General features: G+C 41.0%; 1 long non-coding RNA gene across 1 annotated transcript in view; it reads right to left on the bottom strand.

The window, feature by feature from the left end:
- The window catches only part of LOC126176740 (uncharacterized), a 93284-nt gene that overhangs the window by 52943 nt on the left and 23069 nt on the right, over positions 1-17272 (bottom strand). Inside the window, exon 2 of the long non-coding RNA XR_007535651.1 lies at positions 5183-5373. This is a non-coding gene — a long non-coding RNA (uncharacterized LOC126176740). The remainder of the gene's footprint in view (positions 1-5182; positions 5374-17272) is intronic.

Genomic DNA, 17272 nt, shown 5'->3' with positions numbered 1-17272 from the left:
TTTGTTGGGCTCATTCAGTGGATGTGCTGGATCAGCCTTCGTCCCGACTCTTAGGTGGTCATCCGGGAAGTCGTTTCCGTTGCGGTCGTCCATGTTTACAGTTTTAACGTGTCTTGTTGGGTCCATTGTTTCTACATGGTGCTTCCTGTTTATTTTCCGTGTCTTCATCCATTCATTTATATTTTGTATTCCAAACGGTTTCCTTATCAATACATTCGTTCTCTTGTTGCACACGGTTACTCCTTGGATCTGTATTAGTGCGTTCATTTCACCTGCATTAACTTTTGTTTTATCCTTTTCGTTTTCTCTAGTTTTAGCTGAGAATGTCGAAACAGGAACCTTTGTTTTGCATGTTTTTATTTTCGTCTTAGTTATCATAAATTTGTATCTCTATACAGTATCTTGCTAACGGCCTTGCCGCAGTGGTAACACCGGTTCCGTCAGATCGCCGGAGTTAAGCGTTGCCAGGCTGGGCTAGCACTTGGATGGGTGACCATCCGGTCTGCCGAGCGCTGTTGGCAAGCGGGATGCACACAGCCCTTGTGAGACAAACTGAGGAGCTACTTGATTGAGAAGTAGCGGCTCCGGTCTCGGAAACTGATATACGGCCGCGAGAGCGGTGTGCTGGCCACATGCCCCTCCGTATCCGCATAAAGTGACGCCTATGAGCTGAGGATGACACGGCGGCCGGTTCGTACCGCTGAGCCTTCATGGCCTGTTCGGGAGGAGTTTAGTTTTATACAGTATCCGCTTTTCACTTGGTTTTCAGTTCCATAGTTAAATTTTTATAGCTGATAATAGCAGTCCTTAGGTAATTAAAGCTCATCACTTGTCTGAACCCCTTTTTGGCATACTCTGTTTGATTGATGCATGAATAGATACGTATTTTCACCAAGTTTACATTTTGCACTCTACAAATGTTCTGTGATTCCCCCTCTCGATACACTATACACGTCAAAATGCTAATCAGGTTCTTTCCATATCATATGCAGCAACATCTCACCAGTGGGTAAAACCGCAGCATTGATGCTTTCTGTGAACTGTTCCAGTGTTCTTGGCTGTGGGCGTACATAAACACGGTATCTAATGTAGGCCCTAAGAAAAAAGTCACAAGACGATAGGTTAGGCGATCTGAGACGTCAAGAGAACAGAGATTCATAATCCTCATCTCAAAGTCCAAAGCAACGATGCGGTTCTTCCAGGAGGCGAGAAACATCGTTGCTCCAATGAGGAGGCGCACCTTCTTGTTGGAAGATGAAATTCTCGGTGTCAGCAGTCATATGTGGAAAAAACCACAATTGCAACATATCAAGGTAACACGTAACCGTCACAGTCTTCTAATAGAAGAAAAACTGCCATCACAACTTCATCCGTGACACTGCACAGAAAACCTTAACCTTCGGTGAGCCTTGGTCATGCACCAGAATTTCAAGAGGATTTTCAGTCCCACTTTATGGTGATTAACCTTTCCAGATAAATTGGATGGTTGGTTCTTTGCTGAACATCAGCTTGGAAGCGATATGTTTATCCTCAAGTGCTTCCTGCGCTGTGATGCAAACCTGAAGGGGCGGGTCATCTCTTGATTTTAACTGTTGCACGAACTGCAGACGGAAAGATCGGAAATGCACCATCGTCGCAAAATCTTCCTCAAAGATTGCTGCGGTATTCAGAATTCGTGGTTTGCCCGGATCGTTGATTTTTTGTACTGCGTACGAAACTTCCGCACACCCTCCCCGCGGTTGCATCTAGCACAGTCGATCGAAATGTACTTCTCTGTTTTCAGAGACGACCAGAGTCCCTAAATTATCGATATCAACGCACAATGCTCTGTTTACACGATGGTTCTTTTCCATAAATTATTCTACACTGCTATAAAATGTAAACATTTCGAATAGTCCAACACAAAAAGCTCTTTTCTTGCTCTGTAACGATTGAGGGTACAATGCAAACTCGGTGAGTTTACGGTTTTATTTATGCGTCAGTCATATTTGTACATGTAATATTCTGGAAAACACAGAACTTTGAAAACAAATGAATCATTTGTAGCAGCCCTGTGTTTTTTGTATATCAGTTTTCAAATTTAGTTGAATAAACTAGCGTGAAAACTAAGAGACTTGAAAATGATAAAGAATTATAGGAATTATAAGCTAGGTTTAATAAAGGGTGCTTTTCAGATGCTTGTGTGAAGGCCTATGCAGTGGATGGGCTTACGGCTTACAGGTAACATTCAAGCCAGCCAAAGACGCACATGTATTACGATTTATCGTGCTAAATGATCTGGGACTGGATATTAACTAAATAACTGAGAAACTAACTAACTTCACAGACTGTCCGTTCCGGCTATCAACAACAAATCCAGCGTGGTTTGTGAATCTACAGGTAGAACCAACAACCTACAGAAAGCTTTGTTTAAAAACAATTTACCGGTTCGCATAGCCGTAGATCGGATATATGTGTACACAATCGAAGTGTTTAATGAAACACTGATAACGGTGTGTGCATAATTCGATTTTATATTTTGTAAATTATGACTTTCTCAAAGTTCTGACACTTTGTTACTGTTATGGTTGCATGACACATGTACTTCTGAAATCTTTGAATGAATGCTTTTCAAATGTCATATTTCTGTGAAATGCAATTTCATAGGTGTTATGTTACAGCTATGTAGTAAGCACCGATGCAAACAATTTGTTATCTTTAACTTTAGGATAGCATTAAAAATTTTATATTTATTGTAAGGGCAGAACAAGAATTATTCACTCGAAGGCCATAAAGTCCAGAATCGGTATAACAAACACGAAAACCACTGTGAGCATTGAGGCAATCATCCCACCATGTTGACGATACCTGTTTGGTAAAACATGCGTCCTGCTACTGGAAAAGTCCGTCCTATCTTTTGCACATCTTCGTCCGACAGGAATCATTCTACGTGTGGTTCAAGTTTCATCAAACTATATATCTTGCTACTAAAATATTATACAAAAGTTACTTTCTGTTTTAAGTTTTGCACACCAATGTAATTTTAAGCTGCCAGGTGTTTCACAACTTCACACCCTTTGCTGCTGAATGAAGGATGTAATTATTATAATTATTTTCACTAAAATTTGAAAAAGTTTTTCATGAGACTTCTTTAACGTGCAAAATGTGACTTGTAAACTCTGCTAATCGAAAATACTGAATGGTTATAATTAAACAGGCAGTGTCCGGAGTGCTGCAGTGTGGACTATATACAGTGCAAGTGGAGCATAAAGAAAGAATAATAGTTCCACTTTCTGCCACCAGATGGTGCTGTAAGCAGTCAAACAGCGAAATGTTTCCTGTTTTGACATCAGTATGCTGTTTGTCGCTTGGCAATGCTTGTATATTTCTTTTGTGAAGCGACAGTTGGTGCAAAAGATTAACAGGGCTGAAGTTTTCAATAAGAAACGCAATGGCTATTGAGAAGAAAGACCATGCACTACTGGCAAACTTGTTTTATCAGAACGGCAGCAATAGCAGCGCTGCATTGCGACAATATCGCCGACAGAAACAGCTGCGAAGAGGCCCCATGTCAATAAATGGGCTAAAGATTATGATCAAGAAATTTGAAGAAACAGGTGAACTAGGCGGTGCAGCACAGAGGGGGAGGCGGCCCAAGAGATGATGTTGCTATAGCTATAGTTGACCGTGCAGCACATGCCTCAAATTCTGGAGCCAGTGCTCGTGCAATGTCATGGGAATTGTCTCTTCCCTGGTCAACAGTACAACAGGTTTTGCGGCGCATTTCACACTCGTATCCTTTCAATATTCAGAATGTGCACAAAATGAAGCCCCACGATAGGCTGCAAGGCCGTGACTTTGCCCTTAGTTTTTTGTCACACATGGAAATGGATGACATGTGGCTGAGGAATATTCTTTGGACAACCGACGATGCACATTTTGCTCTGCAAGTTGCCGCGAATGGGATACTACTCCGCCAGTATTGTGCAGGAACATCCTCTGCACACAGCTTATGTGCCTGTGTGGCGTAGTTTCACAAGCTCCTTCATTCTCGGTCCGTTTTTCTTCGAGGAGATGAGAGCTTGCAGGCCTGTTAGGTGTGCAGTGACATCTACACGTTGTAAGTGCCTCCTTGTGTAACACGTGATAGCAGTTTTACAAGAATGTAACTGTGTCCACACCACTATTTTCATCCGAGATGGGCCGACACCACATGCCGCTTACCAGATGGGAGATTTGCGTCGAGAAACCCTCGGTAATGACCACATCATCTCTAGGTTTCAAGGTGTATGTCCTTCCAGATCCCCCAACCTAAAAGTAAGTGAGTCCTGATTGCGGGGATATCAGAAGGATCGAATCTATCAGGGACGAACACAGGCTGTTCCTGATCTGAAGGATAGCATCCAACGACATAACATTCTAATCACACCAAGTATACAGCAAGGAACTGTCGACCGTACCGTGTTATAAATGTAGTGTGCTGCTGAGACGGGAGACCATATTGAACACATGTTGCAACTTGTGACCATATCCTAATAATCGTGCCAGAACCACCGTTATCATACGTTTGATCGTTCTTCCTCTTTCCTTGCGCCTGCACCTCATTCTGACGCTTACAGCGCCATATTTTCACCTAGTGGCAGAAAGTGGAAATATTATTTTTTTCAGCACACACTTGCGATGCATACAGACCACACTGCAGCACTCGGTACACAGTTTAGTTATAGCCACGCCGTACATTCCTCTCTCCACAAGACTTGTCAATAATGAAGCCATTCCACCTTTGTTCTCAGAATATTGCACGGATTAGTGTACTGTATCACGAAAGAAAGTAATAATGTCTTATAACAGTGAAGGAAAGAACCTGTTGACCAGTACAGATGTGGTAGAATATGTTAATTTAGCTGGGTTTTATTTGATTAACAAATAAAAGAAGTAATCGGACAAATAACGAAAAAATTGCGTATTTTTGATTTTACACTTATGGGTTCAGAGCTACAAACAGGCTAATTTTAAGATTCTGGCATTGTTAGGTAGTTGGTCATACACATCTTTCCAGCCAAGTTCACGGTTTCTTCTAACGTGAAATAAAGATACCGAAACTGAAGTTGGAAACGAGTACTTTGGTGTCGGGAACATTTGCTATGTAATCAAATTTCAAGTAATTTTTACTATTACTATGGGCTATTAATAAAAACCGTACTTGAAAGGAGTAGAAGGAAGGTCCAGCGGTGTCGTCCTGATGACTGTTGTAGATAGATATCCACCAACGTCGAGTAAACCGCTGACCTGCTAGCCTTCAGCGTCCTCGAAACTGTGACTGCTGAAGAATCACAAGCTCGAGCTCGGCTGCTTCTGGGCCTGCTTTGCCAGTGGACGACGGAGCCAGTGGAACTGCGGAAGAAGAAAGCGAGCAAGTAACCCAGCTGTGATAGAAAATAATTTGTATCTTACCACGTACGCGCATTCCAGAATAAGTACAGAAATTCGTTGCTGTGATGAAGGTGAGTTCAATTTTTATTTGTGTGTGCTATTTGCCTGAAGTTAGAGACATTATGAAAGTAACTCTTACATCCACGATACTTAGGACTACTTTTTAGTGGCCTCTCTAAGATTATAACATCTTACTCTTAAACTAGTGCAAGATCCCCCTGTGATTCTAAACCCCCATGAAAATTTCTTATTGTAGCTATGAATCCCTAGGAAGTGATGTAGGTGACATAGAGGAGAACTGGTGGTTCCTTCCCACTCGACACTGTAGAAGCTAAGTTAGCTATTTCCTGGATCAATTTAGTGATACAACATATGGAACTTCTCTCTACTTATTATGTTCAATTTTCTCCCTGATGTAGCACTACTGTCTTCTTTTGAAGATGACAATAGTCCAGCTATATATAAGAGACAATCAAACAGATTACTTTCGAAGGCCGTACAATCCAGAATCGGTGTAATAACCAGGCAAAATCGCCGTTAGCATTGAGGCAATCGTCCCTCCGACTCGCCAGGTTGAAGATACCCATTGCGTGCTGCTGCGTGAAGAAGTGTGCAGCAGAGTGCTGCACATCCTCGTCGACCTATCAAGGCCTTTTCTGGGGGACTGAAGGCGTGGTATTCGAACGGGAAGTGATCAAGGCTACAGTTCGGGTGATCCACTACCTCTCACTTGAGTTGTCGTAATGTGGCCTCCCCGATCGACCGGTGTCTTGTGTCGAATCACAACCGGCATGGAACTCGAGGCACCATTCCACAATGGCGGTTTCAGACTGATGTGCTACCCAGTACACATTCTCGATTCTTTCAGTGGATGTCTACCAGTGTTTGTCTTTTGGCAGCCAAGAAAAGAATAACAACACGATGATCCTGTTTGAACGCATTTAGTATCTCCCCATAATTCAAGTTTCCGCATTTACCGCAGGCACGTCAGAAAGACACGAATGGCACACTAATCCCTTACCTTCCTGTCGGTGCTCATATACCCTCATCGGAGTAACAATCACACAGTTAAACACATATAACTTGGATTGCAACCTAACACTGACTGGCTAGCTTGGCGCGCAGCCTACAAGTTGAGTACATTTTGTATAGCTTCGGAACTATGTTCTTGGTAGTATATTTTGACTTGATTCCAGATATAAATAGTCCACTGCCTATTGATACTGTAGCAACAAAGCTATAACGATGCTTAGGCTACCCTAGATTTCATATGATCAAGATGGATTTTAATAATTTTTATTTGATAAAGGAACTATCGTAGTATCGCGCTGAAATCTGGGTGGATCCCCGACTTTCGGAATCTTCGAGTATGATTCACTCTCACTGTTTACTCGTAGTCCATCACCCCACTACCATATTCCAATGCCATATGGTGCGATCAGTATCGCTGCCTACGCTTCGATCCTGGAAACGTCTTCTTATCCGTTGCTGTAGTATTCTACATTGTTGCTTAAGAAAGCGAAGTTAATAATATCGAATAAAATGTGGCCCAAGTAAGAGAAACATCTTGCTAGTCAGTATAGTTTAACGAACCTGGGACGTAAATATCGTCTGATTTATGGTTAGTCACTTTCATGTACATTTTTTTGGTTGGTGTGTGAGCAAGTGGGTAAATCACAAATGAGGGATCCAAATGTTTTGGCTTTATCCTTAGCCACTGCCATTTCTATTAACGAATAACTGTGTGATAATGAACTAAGGATGGATCTGTCTTCTTAGAAGAAAGCAAATTATTATTTTGTTTTGCTCCCAAACAGGTTTCAACACAGTTGCAGCATCCTCAGTGGCTTTCTTTATTATTTTTCTGAAATATATAGATGAAGGTTATTTTTACGTTTACGTTAAAGAATATGATACTAAGGTTTTGTTGTCACTTGAACTGTATATGCACTTTACCTATTACTTTACATTGTGTGTGTGCCGCGGCTACCAACCAAAATCAGCCACCTGTCTAAATTAGGACACCATGTTACATAGAAAGGTACAAAGTTCGTAGACGTCAAACCAAAACAAAACAGTAAACAGTAAACAAATGGCAGTTGGAAGCTCATCAGAAAGATACATTTCTTTCCATGAAACATGTGAGCAAGCTACAGCAACATAACAGGACGCAGTATTTACAAACGAACAGGAGAAAAGTGAGTAAACACTGTCAAAATTCAAAACACAGTCCATGAATATACAGACCACACGAAATAGTTCGCTATATCTAAGCTTCACAAAACTTTTATCGATGTCCACAGGCCCAGACAAACTTCACAAAAATTCGTTTGATACATAAGACAGACTTGTCACAGCTATTGGTATATCTGAACACTTCTTAAATAAGGAGATAATTCAGAGGCTTCCTTTACCAGGATACAAGTTGGCTGGCAGCTTTTCTAGGAGCTCTTTGCGGTGTGGGGGAGTAGCCATGTATGTGAAAAACGGTATCCCATTTGAGTCAATTGATGTTTCAAAGTACTGCACTGAAAAGGTGTTTGAATGTTGTGCAGGTGTGGTTAAATTTAGTGGAGCTAAACTTCTTACTGTTGTTATTTATAGATCACCAGACTCCGATTTCACAACATTTTTGCTAAAGCTAGAGGAGGTTCTTGGTTCACTTTATAGGAAATACAAAAAGTTAGTTATATGTGGTGACTTCAATATAAATTGTATAAGTGATTGTGCAAGGAAAAGGATGCTGGAAGACCTCCTTAATTCATATAATCTTATGCAAACCGTATTCTTTCCAACGAGAGTGCAAGGGAACAGTAGAACAACCATAGACAATATTTTTGTTCATTCGTCATTACTAGAAGGGCATTCTGTTAGCAGAATGGTGAATGGCCTTTCAGATCATGACGCACAAATTTTAAGTCTAAAAGATTTTTGTGCTGCAACGCAGGTTAAATATAGTTACCAACGTTTTAGGAAAGCTGATCCAGTTGCTGTAGAGACTTTTGTAAACCTTATCAAGGAACAAGAGTGGCAAGATGTTTATAGTGCTGATACAGTAGACGATAAATATAATGCTTTCCTCAAGCCTTTTCTCGTGCTCTTTGAAAGTTGCTTTCCGTTAGAACGTTCAAAACAGGGTACTAGCACAAACATGCAGCCTGGGTGGCTGACTAGAGGGATAAAAATATCTTGTAAAACAAAGTGGCAATTATATCAAAACGTTAGAAACAGTCAAAATCTAAATGCTGCACCCCATTGCAAACAGTATTGTAAGGTGCTTAAAAATGTTATTAGGAAGGCAAAAAAGTATGTGGTATGCAGATAGAATAGCTGAGTCTCAGGATAAAATTAAAACCATATGGTCAGTCGTAAAGGAAGTGGCTGGTCTGCAGAGACAGGTCGAGGATATAGAATCAGTGCGTAGTGGGAATGTCCGTGTTACTGATAAGTCGCATATATGTACATTATTTAATAATCACTTTCTGAATATAGCGGGTGAACTAAATAGAAACCTAGTCCCAACAGGGAATCATATAGCGCTCGTAGAAAAAAGTGTTCCGAGACTGTTACCTGAAATGCTCCTCCATGATACTGACAAGAGGGAGATTGAGTTAATAATTAAATCACTAAAGACCAAGAACTCTCATGGATATGACGGGGTATCTAGCAGAATACTGAAGTATTGTTCCATGTATGTTAGCCCTTGATAATTATAGACCTATTTCTATGCCATCGGTGTTTGCTAAAGTTATCGAGAGGGTTGTATATACGAGATTACTGCAGCATTTAAATTCACATAATTTGCTGTCAAATGTACAGTTTTGTTTTAGAAATGGCTTAACAACTGAAAATGCTATAGTCTCTTTTCTCTGTGAGGTTTTGGACGGATTAAATAAAAGGTTGCGAACGTTAGGTGTTTTCTTTGATTTAACGAAGGGTTTTGACTGTGTTGACCACAAAATATTACTGCAAAAGTTGGACCATTTGGAGTAAGGGGAGTAGCTTACAATTGGTTCGCCTCTTACTTTAAGAACAGAAAGCAGAAGGTAATTCTCCGCAATATTGAGAGTGGTAGTGATGTTCAGTCCCAATGGGGCACTGTTAAATGGGGCGTTCCCCGAGGATCGGTGCTGGGGCCACTGCTGTTTCTTATTTATATAAATGATATGCCTTCTAGTATTACAGGTGATTCAAAAATAATTCTGTTTGCTGATGACACCAGCTTGGTAGTGAAGGATCTTGTGTGTAATATTGAAACATTATCAAATAATGTAGTTCATGAAATAAGTTCGTGGCTTGTGGAAAATAATTTGATGCTAAATCACAGTAAGACTCAGTTTTTACAGTTTCTAACTCACAATTCAACGAGAACTGATATTTTAATCAGACAGAATGGGCATGTTATAAGCGAGACGGAACAGTTCAAGTTCCTAGGCGTACGGATAGATAGTAAGCTGTTGTGGAAAGCCCATGTTCAGGATCTTGTTCAGAAACTAAATGCCGCTTTATTTACCATTAGAACAGTATCTGAAATAAGTGACATTTCAACTCGAAAAGTAGTCTACTTCGCATATTTTCATACGCTTATGTCATATGGTATTATTTTTTGGGGTAATTATTCTGATTCAAAAAGGGTATTTTTGGCTCAAAAACGGGCTGTTCGAGCTGTGTGTGGTGTAAGTTCTAGAACCTCTTGTCGACCCCTATTCAATAGTCTGGGAATTCTGACATTGCCCTCACAGTATATATTTTCTTTAATGTCGTTTGCTGTTAGCAATATTAGCTTATTCCCAAGAGTTAGCAGCTTTCACTCAGTTAATACTAGGCAGAAATCAAATCTGCATGTGGAATGCACTTCCTTGACTCTTGTGCAGGAAGGAGTGCAGTATTCTGCTGCATCCATTTTCAATAAGCTACCACAAGAACTCAAAAATCTTAGCAGTAGCCCAAACGCTTTTAAGTCTAAACTGAAGAGTTTCCTCATGGCTCACTCCTTCTATTCTGTCGAGGAACTCCTGGAAGAGCTAAAAAATTAAGCAAATTCCAGTGTTACATTCTTGGTTTTCTTTATTTAAACTAATGACGTGTCGCCTGAATATGTTTCTTATATTTCATTTTATCTGTTTCTAATATCGTGTTATAATTTCATGCATTGACTCGTTCCATGACCATGGAGACTTCTCCTTAATGTGGTCCCACGGAACAATAAATAAATAAATAAATAAATAAATAAAAAGGACTAGGAAAATACCAGTACTACAAAGGTAAGGACAAAAACAGGAGTATGCCACGAATTTTATCCGAAAATACATTTTAAAGATCGGATATTCAGAACATTTTATAAAAACCTCATGGTGTTCTAATTTAGATCTGTGGCTGATTTTGGTTGGTAGAGATAGGACACATTCAATGTAAAATAAAAGGTAAACTGCACATACAATTTAAATGACAATAAATTCTGATGTATCATATTCCTTAACGTAAAAATTGTCTGTCTGTTTATAGTCAGTAGAATAATAATAAAGAAAACAACTGCGGAAGCCACAACTGTAGTGAAACATATTTGGGTGATAAAACAAAACAATAATTTGTACACTTGCAGAAAGGTGGGCCTATCCTTAATTCACTATCATTTTTGTACAAGTATGGGAACCGAGCTAAGAATTCCAACACGATAATAACTGCATGGGTGGAAAATGCCAAGCCTGTTGTTTCTGTATAAAACTTTAGGTCGGCCAAAACTGGCTGGTTAAGTTTTTAAAGATAGACACGAACAGGTTCCGTTGTATTAAAACAAAACTCATTGATGAGGACAGCTTCAATTTACGTCTTCTTTATACTTAAACTTTGTACTACTAAACAGTCCTCTTGTTCTTCTCTTACTCACCTGCGATTGGCGTCGTCTTCATGGTGGAGACACTGCTCTGATTCGGCTATCATGGAGGAGATAAGTGCATATAGGAGGGTCTCAGACTGAATGTAAGTGCAATACTGCCACCCGGTTTCTGTCAGCGACGAGATTAATGTTTAGCTCTGCACCATGTGTGTGTCCCACGAAAGGTAAACAGCGAGGAAATATGTTACTTGCACGTTAGTTATAAACTTTATTTGGTACAAAACAAATGAACATGGGCCTCGAGCCTAAGTAACATATTATAACAAACGATGATGAGAACATGACTGAATGTTCTGAATTAAACAGAACTCTCAAGAAATGTCTTCGAGAGAATGTGAATATTTTGGAACAGGAATAATTGAAAACGCTGAAAGCATAAAGAAAACAAACAAAAATTTAAGTTGGATACATTAATTCATTTGTGGCTGCATGTGGCACGGCGACTAACAACAGATAGAAGAATTGTGTAAGAATTCCAGGATATCTTGAAACGTTTGCGTATTTCAAGAGATGAATAAGAAACAATTAATAAGAAAAGTAAGGCTCTTGATGTAATATCAGCCATTCTAAGCAAAAGGAAAGGGAAGGTATCAGGAGATGATTGTGTTCCAAAAGGAATGCACTGGCAGAAATGGAATGTGCTACACTATGAAGCGCCAGTACGATATTCATCAAACGTTGTGGAGATATTCATCACATAATATGTATCTATTTCTGTAACGTAAATAAGATCGCCTATGGCAATGAATGGCATAGTACTCCTAGTGCGTCCATTTGTATCTCTACAATGCACTTAAAGTTGGAAGAAACTGTTATTACTCGTTTTTGATATGCCAGATACTGGCAATTGCATGGAGTTGACCTCCGATGTGGCCCGAGACATGTTCTATTGGGGACAGATGTAAGGATCTTGCTGGCCGCGGAAATACTCAGAGACATGCACCATGTGTGGACCAGCTTTGTCCTGTCGAAAAGTTGCACCACGATTCTGTCTCGTGACATGATGCATGGTGTCGTTAATGTACTGTTGTGTCATGTGAGTTTCCTCAATTACTACCAGCCATCATACACGATGGCTCCCCACGCCAAGGTGCCAAGAGTATGTATGGCTTCTACAAAACACTAGAAGAATGGTGTAGAACTGCGATTCGTCGCTGAAGACAATGCGACAGTAGTGATCAACAGTCTGTGCATCCCGGTCACAGTACAACTCCAAACGCAGTCGTTTGTTACGTGGTGTTAACGGCAGCGCACACATGATGGGACTGTAATTCCATATTTCAGCTGCTGCTAGTCTCTGTCCAAAGGTTCGGGGTGACCAGAATGTTACGGGGAAAGCATTACTTGCTCTACGACGGCAGGCACAGATGTGAAGGAGTTACTATGACCTGGTGCACAAAAGACGGTTCTGCTTTGTGATGATCAGAAATGGTCGACCGGAACCTTGACGAGTATGGCTGACGGCACATTCCCATACTGTCCAACTTCGGGCCACTGTCCCATCCACTTGCCCCAGAAATCTGGATACTGCACTACTGACTCAGCCGGCCAAATGTAGGCACCACAATGCGGCCCCTTTCAAAGTCTGTCAGGTGGTTATTACGCTGTCTCACACAAATAAACGGCATCTCCGTGTTCGTTAAGTGTTTACTTAGCATCTGATGCTGTTTACGCCCCTTATATACCCTATCAGGCTTGCTAACAACGTTAAACTCGAACAATATTAATACACTCTCGTGGCCATTCTGCTCGTCACAGAGAAGTGCAACACTAATCAATTACATACCGCCAAAGATATGTATATTTACGAAGTAGACGCTGACATCCGACCATGTCTTCTGGATGCTTAACTTTTGTCTGGGAGTGAAAGTTTCAAAAGAAGGTAATTCTCCAAAACTGAAATAACGATGTAATTGCCCTACTTCACAAAACGGGGTACACATGACATAAAAAACTAATAAAAATTTAGTCTTTTGCTCCTGGTATTATAGAATGGCGGATTCAATATGAAATGCCGGCCGGAGTGGCCGAGCGGTTAAAGGCGATACAGTCTGGAACCGCACGACCGCTACGGTCGCAGGTTCGAATCCTGCCTCGGGCATGGATGTGTGTGATGTCCTTAGGTTAGTTAGGTTTAAGTAGTTCTCAGTTCTAGGGGACTTATGACCACAGCAGTTGAGTCCCATAGTGCTCAGAGCCATTTGAACCATCAGTATGAAATGTTACTTTTTCTGATGTTCATGGGTTCTGAGAAAGCTTTTGAGTCAGTTTTAACGAAATCGATGCTGACATCAACTGAGAAACGTGCTACAGTCAGCTTGCCTTAACATGCAATAGATACATCAGCGCTACAGTTTCCATTACACTTCGTCAGGGGTAGCGAGGAAATAATACTAGCATAACGGTGATTTGAGGAGATTCCGTGTTATTAATACTATTCCTAGCGGCCCTAGATGAAGTTTTTAGATACTCACTTCAGGAGACTGGAGCAATACAGAATAATGGAGAGTATCAGAATTTTCTTCCTTTTATTAATGAAAATGTACAGCAAATGGAAGACCTTAAAAGAGAAAGTTTAGAAGGAGCCTAAGACTAATATTACCATAACACTATAATAACAATGGACATCTCGAAAAGAAATAGTACAAATTAACAATAAATTCATAGGAGTATTTGATGAGTTTTCGTGTAAAGAAATTGAAAGCAACGACTACACAGTCACTAAAAGAAATAAACAGAAGAATAAATCGTGTTTGTAGCCAGTTTGATTTATACAAGGTAGGTGTGAAAAGCTCGGTGAATGGTCTCAGGAAATAAAGTAAACAACAGTCACAAACAAAATAAATACCTTTTCTCGCCTTCAAAGTAATTACCAGCTAAAACACACTTCTGACGTCGGCCGTGAAGCTGTTGGAAAGTGTCAGCAAACAATTGTCGTGGAATCTCCTAGAGCACTGTGGTCAATAGTCGTTGGATATCCTCAACGTCTGCGAATGTCCTCGAAAAATAGTGCTTATACTGTCTCTAGTTATTTTCAACACCTGTGCTCTCACTCGCAAAGATAGCCGCCGATCATCCGCAAGCATCCGTCGCAATTGTGTCATTGCAAAACGGAGCTCAAAATTGGTTATCAAGTTAACATGAAGTTTTGCTTCAGATTAGGAAAGATGGAGACGGACACTCATAGAATGTTAGTGCAAGTGTACTCGTACACCGCTGAAGCACTGAGTAAGAAGCATGTGTCTGATTGGTTTAAACGCTTTAGAGGAGGAAAAGACGTTGTCGAAGACGTTCTGCGTTCAGGTCAACACATACAATACTAGACAACATCGAACGAGGTGCGACAGATGCTCCCGGACGATCGGTGGCTGTCTTTGAGAGCAGTAGAACTGAAGACAAGCAAAGACAGAGTAAGCAGTATTGTGCATGAGCATTCTCCGACGTTTCAGATATCCAACAGCTGGTGACTGCGGTGCGTCGAGGGATTTCACAAGAAGTGTTTGATGACGCATTCCAACGGCTTTACAACCGATGTCAGAAGTGTGCTGTAATACTTTGAAGATCAGTAAACGTATTTTGTTTGTAACTCGTGTTTGCATTATTTTCTGAGGTCATTCACCGAAAATTTTCAGACGCACCTTGCAGCAGTGAAGCAAGTGCTTTTAATGCGAAAAACTATTCAAAACCTCTCAGCGAGTAATCGAGAGAAGCACGTTGGGTGTTGCTAAGAGAGACAAGGAAACAAAAAAGAATGTATCATGGAAAAGACCTAGGTGGTTGACTTAATTACGACTAACAATGAACTGGGACAACCAGGAGAATGGATAGCAGATAGCCACGGAAGATAAGAAAAGTCCGAAATGTCAACCTAAAACCTGGCGGGATGACACTGGTAAACGTGCAAGGGCAACGAGTGTGGATGAAAATAAAGGCTATTTTCCTAGCAGTGGATGTCAAGTAGCTCTGATGAGTGAAATCCAACGCCTAAAACAGTTAATTTTCATGGGATGTATCTCCGAAACTACATGGTTAATTAATTAAAAACACACAAACGTATAAGTGTAACTTCTCGCGTAATGTTCAAGGCACGTCCCAAAAGGCCACGGGACATGTTGATGTAAAATGCAGCATGGAGATGGATTACGGACTCTTGCATGAAGCGAAAGAAACAGAGTGTGTAGCAGATTCGCCTCATGGTGCTCAAACGTAGATCTGTCGGAGCGAGGATTTATTGTCGTCAGAGCATGTGACGGTTTTCCGATAATGAGCCATCCAGCGTCACTGAGCATGTGCCAGCAGCGACAGGGCAGCGGTCGCTAACGGACACCCATTTTGCTTTAATGTGTGGCGTCAAATGCACAATGAAGGGAGAGTGATGGAGATCGTAACTTTATCACTTTAAAGAGTAGGTCGACTGCATTGCGGATAATAACTGGTGTGTAAAACTTTAGGATGAAAGAAACTTTTGCATGATGTGTGTCAAGTAGCATAGCTAGATGAAACTTGGACCGTACACAGAAAGAAATGCAACAGCATAGTTCAGGAAGTGATTGAAAGAAATACTTTGTGAGACGAACAGAAATGACGCTTTTATTCAAGGACAATAATGACAATGAAAGCACTGAGATTCATGATGGTCCGCTAGACATTACAAAAGGCAGGACATGGTTCGTAATAGGATTTGCGATCACCACGGATGGTAATGCACACTTTGCACGTACTCCCATGTTGGTCACAAAGCTGGTGATAAGTTCTTGAGATAGGACGCCGTAGCGTGGGTTTCGAAAAAGATTATCTTATGAAACCCAGCTCGCGCGGGTCCCCAGGTAGATGCCGTATTTATTGACTTCCGCAAGGCGTTTGATACAGTTCCCCATAGTCGTTTAATGAACAAAGTAAGAGCGTATGGACTATCAGACCAATTGTCTGATTGGATTGAAGAGTTCCTAGATAACAGAACGCAGCATGTCATTCTCAATGGAGAGAAGTCTTCCGAAGTAAGAGTGATTTCAGGTGTGCCGCAGGGAGTGTCGTAGGACCGTTGCTATTCACAATATACAGGGTGTTACAAAAAGGTACGGCCAAACTTTCGGGAAACATTCCTCACACACAAATAAAGAAAAGATGTTATGTGGACATATGTCCGGAAACGCTTAATTTTCATGTTAGAGCTCATTTTAGTTTCGTCCAACTACGCTCAATGGAGCACCTTATCATAATTTCATACGGGATACTCTACCTATGCTGCTAGAACATGTGCATTTACAAGTACGACACAACATGTGGTTCATGCACGATGAAGCTCCTGCACATTTCAGTCGAAGTGTTCGTACGCTTCTCAACAACAGATTCGGTGACCGATGGATTGGTAGAGGCGGACCAATTCCATGGCCTCCACGCTCTCCTGACCTCAACCCTCCTGACTTTCATTTATGGGGGCATTTGAAAGCTCTTGTCTACGCAACCCCGGTACCAAATGTAGAGACTCTTCGTGCTCATGTTGTGGACGGCTGTGATACAACACGCCATTCTCCAGGGGTGCATCAGCGCATCAGGGATTCCATGCGACAGGAGGGTGGATGCATGTATCCTGGCTAACAGAGGACATTTTGAACATTTCCTGTAACAAAGTGTTTTAAGTCACGTTGGTACGTTCTGTTGCTGTGTGTTTCCATTCCATGATTAATGTGATTTGAAGAGAAGTAATAAAATGAGCTCTAACATGGAAAGTAAGCGTTTCCGGACACATCCTCACATGACATATTTTCTTTCTTTGTGTGTGAGGAATGTTTCCTGAAAGTTTGGCCGTACCTTTTTGTAACACCCTGTATATATATATAAATGACCTTGTGGATAACATCGAAAGTTTACTGAAGCTTTTTGCGGATGATGCTGTAGTATATTGAGAGGTTGTAACAATGGAAAATTGTACTGAAATGCAGGAGGATCTGCAACGAATTGACG

The sequence above is a fragment of the Schistocerca cancellata genome, chromosome 3 (assembly GCF_023864275.1).
Source record: "Schistocerca cancellata isolate TAMUIC-IGC-003103 chromosome 3, iqSchCanc2.1, whole genome shotgun sequence".
NCBI classification, from domain to species: Eukaryota; Metazoa; Arthropoda; class Insecta; order Orthoptera; family Acrididae; genus Schistocerca; species Schistocerca cancellata.
This window is presented reverse-complemented; position numbering and strand designations above follow the sequence as displayed.